Consider the following 8,989-nt stretch of genomic DNA (forward strand, 5'->3'; position numbering starts at 1 on the left):
TGCCATTTCTAGGGCGGCTCCTGTGGCATACGGAGGTTCCCAGGCTAGGGGTCCAATCGGAGCTGTAACCACCGGCCTACGCCAGAGCCACAGCAACGCGGGATCTGAGCCATGTCTGCGACTTACACCACAGCTCACAGTAACGCCAGATCCATAACCCACTGAGCAAGGCCAGGGATCGAACACGCAACCTCAGGGTTCCCAGTTGGATTCATTAACCACTGCACCACGACAGGAACTCCTAGTTCACTTTTTTGAAACTTTAAACTTCCAGCTGGAGTTGTTTGTAATTTTCAGTTAATACTAATAGTGATTATTATTGTATATTCAACACCAGATCACATATTTATTCCTTAAGTACATGCCATCCACAGACATCCATTCACCAAGCATTTGTTAAGGTTGTGATGATCATTGTACAACTATAAATGTAATAAATTCATTGAGTAATATAAAAAAGAAATTAGTATAGAACCTAATTATACAACGCAATTCACAATTAATAAAACTATAAGAAAAACAATGTCGTTATTCTGAAGGAAAAAAAAAAAGAAAAAGAAATTCTGTTCTTCAATTCTGATAACAATCAGTGACTTTGTGGAGGACTCCCAGCCTAAACAGAGAGTCTAGCAAAGAAGTTGGAAGCATGATACATTGTGTTAGGTAGTATAAAAGATATATAAACCATACCTAACATGGACTGATTACTTCTCACGTATCTGTGAGGTAGTGACATCAAGTTGTCTGTCAAAAATTCATGTTCCTCTTCTATAGGGAAGAGTTACTGCTGGGAAGAGGCTGCCCAGGCAGGTACTACATTTCCTAGCCACAGTCAGATATAAGAAGAACTATGTAGTCTGGCCAATGGAATGTGGGCAGAAGAGATGTTTTTATGGTCCAGGCCTGGGCCCTGAATTACTGTGTGGAACAGAGCCCACCCTCACTCATTTATGGAGTAAAAAATAAACTTCTATGTTGTGAAGCAACTGAGAATTGGGGATTTGTCAGTTAAGCAGCTACTTTTGCCATTATTAATACACCCAAAGCTCTAGTTAAAAATGCCTGATGTCATTAATCCTTTAAATCAGGCACAACTACTTTAGGAAATGGTGACTGTAATTATCCACATTCCAATCTGAGGAAAAAGAGCCCCAGAGAGGAAAAGCCATTTGTTCAAGGTCAGATAGGTAGTAAAGGCACTTTATCAGTGAGTGATAATAAAGAATACGATGGTCCTGACCTTGAAGAAGTTTCAGTCTCAGGGTACAGTTGCTATATTTGTGAAAATTCCTAAATATAAAAAACCAAAAGCCTGAACAAGAAACATAAAATCTCATCAGCATATTTTCAGAAGGAGCCTCCATAAGTAATTAGAAAATGCAATGATAATCCACTAATAAAAAGCTAAAATAATTTAAAAATACATGGCTTGGAAAAAATAATTCAGAAGCAGTTAAATGATAGAAAATATATTTTTGAATTAACAGGATATAAATTTAAAACTATAATTTTAATGCTTTTGAAGAGTTTAAATTATAACATCAAAAGTGTTTTAGAGTTAATTTTAAATTCAATTTTATTCCTGTAAAAGTATTTTAAAATAAATGAACCAACTATTGAGTATTAAAATGTTTATGAATGTTATCTATAAAATTTTTATTTACAGATGCTTATCTGACTCATTCAAAGGGCAAATAATTTAAGGCAGCTTACAAAAATTGAATAATATAAAATTGAGTAATATAAAACCTTGAAATAAGTGGGATAGTTGATATGGAAAGGCAATGAAGGCAAAAAATAAGAAATAGAAGATAAGATTGATGTAAAAATTTATAGCAGCTAATACACTTTCACAAAAGGAGGTGCACATTTATATCTGATTTCCTGGGTCACAAAAGCACACTGTTATTGAGTTTTACTGAAGACAGGTAAGAAGGGTGATGACTGGAAGAGCAGGGATTACAACCCCTGAAGAAAGAAATTAGGACCTATAGTAAGTGGAAAGGAAGAGAGAGAAAGAAAGAGAGAGAGAAAGAAAGGAAAAGGAAGGGAAAGAAAGGAAGAAAGAGAAAGAAAGAAAGAAAGAAAGAAAGAAAGAAAGAGAAGAAGAAAGAACAAAGAAAGAAGAAGAAAGAAAGAAAGAAAGAAAGAAAGAAAGAAAGAAAGAGAAAGAAAGGAAGGAAGGAAGGAAGGAAAGGGAGGGAGAGAGAGAGAGAAAGAAAGGAAGGAAGGAAGAGAGAGAGAAAGAAAGAAAGGAAGGAAGAAAGAAAGGGAGGAAGGCGAAGGAAAGAAAGGAGGGAGGAAAGAAAGGAAGAAGGAAGGCAGGCAGGAAGGAAAGAAAGAAGAAAAGAAATGGAAGAAAGGAAGGGAGGGAAGGAAGGAAAGAAGAAAAAAGAAGAAGGACAGAAGGAAGGAAAAGGAAGGAAGGAGAAGCAAAACAGTTAAAATCAGAATTTATGTAAAGTTAAGCATATAATAACAGTAAAACAGTAAAAAAAGAATCACTGCTATCTTTAGATTATATTTTTTTAATGCAAAGAATGGCCTACTGGAGAATCAAGGTTTTCAGTTGTTATTATTGAATAAGAAAATTCTGTCCTACTCTACTCCTTTCTTGAAACTGTGATGTATTTATCAAGGGGCAGGATATAAGGACACCTCTAAGTGCTGCTAATTAAACCATGTGTGGTCTTAGCCTCATTTGCGTACCTGCTTGGCCTGTAAGTCCAAGAGCTGGAAGGAAGTCGCCTAGCCATAGAAAACACTGGTAGAAACTTCAGATGAGAGCTGCATAGGAAGAGAAATCAAAGTCAGGCAAGCAGCTTCTGATGAATATGGAGGTGTGCCTAATTAAAAGTGTATCTATTGACTTATTTTTAAATATTTTGCTCCCTGATGGCAGTTATTGTTATAATTATGATTACGATTATTTTATTATTATTTTAATGGCTGACCCACAGCATATGGCCGTTCCCATGCCATGGACTGAATCCCATCATTTAACCCACTGTACCGGGCTGAGGAATTGAACTGGCACCTCTGCAGTGACCCGAGCTGCTGCAATGGGATCCTTAACCCACTGTGCTGGGCAGGAACTTTGAGAATAATTTTTTAAAAGCTATCTAAATAGAACCAAGAAAGAGACATTGCCCAATGATGTTTACTACCTTTGGTTTAACCTATTCCTTCATTAAAAAAAATAGAATTAAACTTTATATTATTTTTTGGTTGTTTCTTACATATACTGTGTATAGATTAACTCTCTAATAAACTGCATATATTTCTCATCACATTCAGTAATTATTTGCTAATCTTTTTTGTGCTTTAAAATATTGAGTTAATTACTATTTAGATTTCATACACATATACACACACAATATATATAATTGTTTCACAAAAACTTAAGATAATGTATATAACATAGACTCCAAATGACAAGATTCTGCTGACAAACAGGCCATATCAAAAAATACCAAGACTTTGCAGAATTTTACCTTAATTATATTTGTTCTTATCTAAGCTACAAAAGGAATTTGCAAAATTTAAAGAAACACTTCACTGGGAAAATACTACCCAGTATCAGAAGACCTAAGCTCAAATCCAAGACACATTTATGAGCCTTACAATGTAGAACCTTTCGCTTGAACTTTAAATTTTAATTTCATTTATAAAAATAAATACCCCTCTCAAAATTGTTTATTTAAAAATTTTATTGATGACTAAATATGTATTAGTCTCTCTTTTTTTGGCCTTGCCCACACCATGCAAGAGTTTCTGGGCCAGAAATCAGCCCCTTGCCATAGCCATAACCAGAACCACAGCAGTGATAACACCAGTTGCTTAACCCTCTGAGCCATGAGGAAACCCCCAATGGACATTTCAGCAAATAACAGAAACCTAGCAAATATAAGAAGAGTAAGGACTATGCCTCCAACTTCTAAACTGGTACTCCCTGTTTTTTAATATGTAAGACATTCTATGATCAAGAGAATTCAGGATATAAAGAAAAATGCAGAATGCTGAGGCATGTACGAGGAAACAAACAAAAAAATTATGTCAAGACAATTCTAATGTCTTAGTGAACCACAGACATTTGATCATTATCCTTGTGCCTAATTATAGACCAACCAAGTTTTTTTCTGTGAACCCTCCTCCTTAACGCTCCCCAGCAGCAGTTGCTGCATGGATTGCATGGGATCAACACTGGGAATAGGGGCACAAATCAGAATAATATACAGCAATTTCTATACTCTACAAATAGCAACAACACAGTCTTCAAATTACCCTAGAACACATTAAAAATCAGCACACACTAGAACAAGCTAAAAAATTTCAAAATATTTCAAAGCAAAAAAAAGACATTAAAAAGTTCTTATTAGTAATGCAATAAATTTAAAATAAAAAATTTCCAGCCAACAAAATTGCCAGCCAAAAAAATCCACTCTATAAAAACAGAAAAGACTTTAAAAAATAACAATCGGGCAAGAGAAGAAACTAAAGTCGATTTGACAAGAAAATATATATAATAATAGCAACAGAAATAGTTTATTTAGAAACTTATGAGATATGGACTAATTTATTGTGATGAATTTTTTTATAATTAATTTTATCATGAAATGAGAAAAGTAAATTAAACATTCAGCACAGTAATTTATAAAAACTAATATTAAATTACACAAATGACAGGGTGAAAGCATTAATAAAGATATGATATAAAGAGAATGTAAACCCCCAAAAGTAGTATAGGAAGGAATGTAACTGTCATGCAGAGGTATATTTTAAATAATTAGTTTATAATTCTGCATTTATATTTTTGAAAATTACTATTAATTCAGAATTTTCTAAGAAGACAAAAACTGAAATTTTCCCAAGAAGGATAAGAAAATTTAATAAAATAATTAATGAAAAAGGAATTAAGAAATATATTCAAAATCCAGTAATTCCAGTCCCAAAGATTGTTATAAATGATTATAAATGATTATAAATTTGTAATTAGCAGAAAATCAAAATCTAATTAAAATATCATAGTACCAATAAAAAAGATATAACTCTGAAATCCATTACACAAAGCTAGCACAATCTTGACAGCAAGATGTGAGATAACACAAAGAAAGCTGAAGTTTAGACTAATAATTCTCTGAGAACACAGACAGGAAAATTCTAAATAATAGTAAATTGAATCCATAAACATAATTAAAATATAATAAGATCAGGTTGGCTTTATTATATAATTCGAAGGAGCTTAATAGGAAAATCTGTTAATATAATTCATCATATCAGTAGGTCAAAATAGATAAATCATGTGATTATCTTGATACTGAAAAGATAATTGAAAAAACTTAATATCCATTCCTCATCATCTTAGTATGTTCATCACATAAAGAATGAGACTTGCTCAAACTGATAATAAATGTCATTCTTTTTTTTTTTTTCTTTTTCTTTTTTGGCTGCCCCCATGGCGTATGGAATTCCCAGGTCAGGGAACAGATCTGAGCTGCAGTTGCAACCTATGCCACAACTGCAGCAATGTCAGGTCCTTAACCCACTATGCCAGGCCAGGGATCGAACCTGCATCCCAGCAGTCCAGAGATCACCAATCCCATTGCACCACAGTGGGAACTCTATACATGTCATTCTTAATTGCAAAATTCTAAAGTCATTCTCTTTATAGTGGTGAGGTAATGTTGCATGTGATTATTTCTATTATTTGAGGCTACTGTTATTTAAATAAAAAATAAGATTTATTTATATGAAAAGTATGTAGACATGAGAAAGAACTGGGTAGAAGTATTGTTTTCAATATTATTATCTACCTAGAAAAGTGTAAAAGAATCCAAAACCTATTCAGACTAAAAGGAGCATTCTTAAGCTTGTCAATTATAAAATAAATATATTTAAATACTCCTTTTATAAATGAGAACCAATTAGAAAAAAATTGTTTACAACAGCAACATAAAAATATAAAGTGCCTAAGAATTAACTAAAGACTAGAGACATGTAGATCAAATATGGCTAAAGCTGGAGATCTTCCCTGTAAGATATAAATGAAATCTGAATATTTGGAGACACTACGATCCCTATGAATAGAGAGGCTATAGTGGAAAATGTCAGTTCTCTTCCTCCCTCCCTCCCTGTCACCAATTGTATGGCAATATTAATTAAAATTCCAGTGCTATTTGGAGAGAGAATTTACAATTATTTTAAAGTACATCAGGAAGAATAAATGATCACACTGTTTTAAATCTTCCTGTGATAACAGTGCCTAGTGATCATCATAATTGTCTCTTTTCTCCTTTTAGGTTTTTAGGAAGATTACACTTCCCTGTCCCCTGCAGTTAAGCTAAGCCATGTGACTGATCCTAGCCAATGGGTTGTGGCAGAAGATAATTTGTGTCACTTCCAGACGTAAGAACTTAACTGGCAGTGTAAGACCTCCCAGCTCTCTTTCCCTGTACATGACTGTGGAAGAGGATTTGTGCTGAAAAGTCGGAGTGGCCTAGATTGTTGAGTGTTTGCATGAAGAACGGCTTTCCTGAAGAGACATCTGAAACCACAATAGATTTTGAGTGAAAGAGCTAAACTTTTGTTGCCTGAAGCCACTGAGATTTGGAGATTATTAGCACAGCATAACCCAGCCTATGCTAACTGATAAACTTCTGTGAAGGAAAAGTAGAACTGCTATAAAGAAATAGAATAGACATACCTGAGCTGACATGGGATCATAAAAATGAGGCAAGGATTAATAATAGCAATTTACAAAGAAAAAACATAAATGGCCAACGAACATATGAAAAATACTGTATTTCACTACCAACTGAGAAAAATGTAGATTTAAAAAGTGATACTTTTTCACACATTTATTTAACTTGATGAAATTAATAAGGTTCATGAAATTAACTTTTGGAAACAATGTGGGAAAATACAAATATACTGCTTGTACATTTATACAATCCATTTTATTTTGCTGCAGCTGATAAAAATGAAAATTAATAGAATACTAACCCTAACTCAAATTCCACTTTAAGCTCTCTGAAGATTCTTTTACATGTTCAGGAGATATATATACATATATGTTCATTGCAATATTATTGCTAATAGCAATAATAAAGAAGGAACCGTCTATTCCTCAGAAGTAGTCTAAAAGTAATATGACTTAGTCCTTAAAAGGATCTAAATGTACATACGCCATTTCAATAAAAGTCACAAATTTAAGGTTGAGTGGAAAAGAAGTACACAATAGTGCATGCAATACGCAGACACACACACACACACACACACACACACACAGACTCATGCAAAGAATCCACCTTCCTATTTTTAAAGACAAAGCTAAGAACTAATGCACACAGATCTGTTACTGTGGCAACAGCAACCCCACGTGGTTTGTTTGACCTCAACAATAGAAAATCCTTGAAATTTCTTCTTCATCATCTTCATTGAAAACATTTCCTGAGCTCTGATGAATCATAAACAGCACTATTTGATTGCTATAGGGTTACAGAGTATGGAAAAAGCAATTTATTTTTGTTCTTTCAAGGTTATGATTTAAATAAAAATGTCAAGAATAGCTGAGAGATAATGATGGGCCTGATTTATGCCAATAAATCAAATAAGTGAACAAATTCCTAAGAAGAAAGAAATGGTGGCATATAGATTAAGACATTATAGACATAGATATTAGCTATATATTCAGAAAGATTTGTGGATATGTACACAAATGTAGATGTATATATATGCATGGATACGTATTTCTGGTTTTTGTAAATATAACATTTGGAAAAATTGATCTTCACACTCTCCTCAAAAAAACAAGCAAAAAGTGCATGAACAGGGAGTTCCTGTTGTGGTGCAGTGGAAATGAATCTGACTAGCACCCATGAGGATGCAGGTTCAATCCCTGTCTTTGCTCAGTGGTTCAGGGATCTGGTGTCGCTGTGAGCTGTGGTGTATGTCACAGACATGGCTCGGATCATGTACTGCTATGGCTGTGGCATGGGCTGGCAGCTGTAGCTCCAATTCGACCCTTGGCCTGGAAACTTCCATATATTGCACATGCAGCCCTAAAAAAGCAAAAAAAAAAAAAAAAGTTGATCTGTACCATCTGCTTACTTTTTCTGTAAATCTAAGCCTGTATTAAAAATAAAAACAAATACGGTTTGGTTAAAGAAAAAATATTAAAAGTACAGGTGGTCCACAATGATGACAAGAATTATAAGGCAAAACACAAACTACTACAAATTGGAAATTACTACAAGTTCTGTATTTGAAAGTTTTATCTGCCTATCATGTTGCCTTCATTTGTCACTGTGGTCAAAATCTGTAATTTCATCTTCTAAGGTAAATCTATGTACTATTCCTTATTGCTGCACAGCAGACAGGATTATTTGTTATTTTTCTTCCAGAAGCCTCACAATTATGCTTATATTTCAGATAGAAGCAAGTCAGGAGACAGAAACCACCCCATTAATTTAACAAGAAAATTTATTATTTTTAATTTTTAATTTTTTTTTGTTTGTTTTTTAGGGCCGCACCCAGGACATATGCAGGTTCCCAGGTTAGGAGTCCAATCGGAGCTACAACTGCCAGCCTATGCAACAGCCACAGCAATGCAGAATCTGAGCTGCATCTTCGACCTACACCACAGCTCACAGCAAAGCTGGATCCTTAACCCGCTGAGCAAAGTCCAGGATGGAACCCATGTCCTCATGAATGCTCGTCTGGTTCGTTAACCGCTGAGCCACAATGGGAAAGCCTCAACAAGAAAAATTTAATGTGAAGAATTATTCATGAGTAAAGAACAGTTAACACTAAAAGCAAGTAAGCGAGGATTCTAAAGCATAGTAGCAATTGAAGAAGTAACTGCAGAAAGAAGCACACTTCCTAGGACTGAGGGAGAACAAACAAGGAATTTAAAAACTTCTGGGAGCACGTTCTACAAGCTGAAATTCATATCTCTAAGGGAAGGTATGGCTGTTACAGGAACACACAG

This window comes from Phacochoerus africanus, chromosome 14, assembly GCF_016906955.1.
Source record: "Phacochoerus africanus isolate WHEZ1 chromosome 14, ROS_Pafr_v1, whole genome shotgun sequence".
Lineage (NCBI taxonomy): Eukaryota > Metazoa > Chordata > Mammalia > Artiodactyla > Suidae > Phacochoerus > Phacochoerus africanus.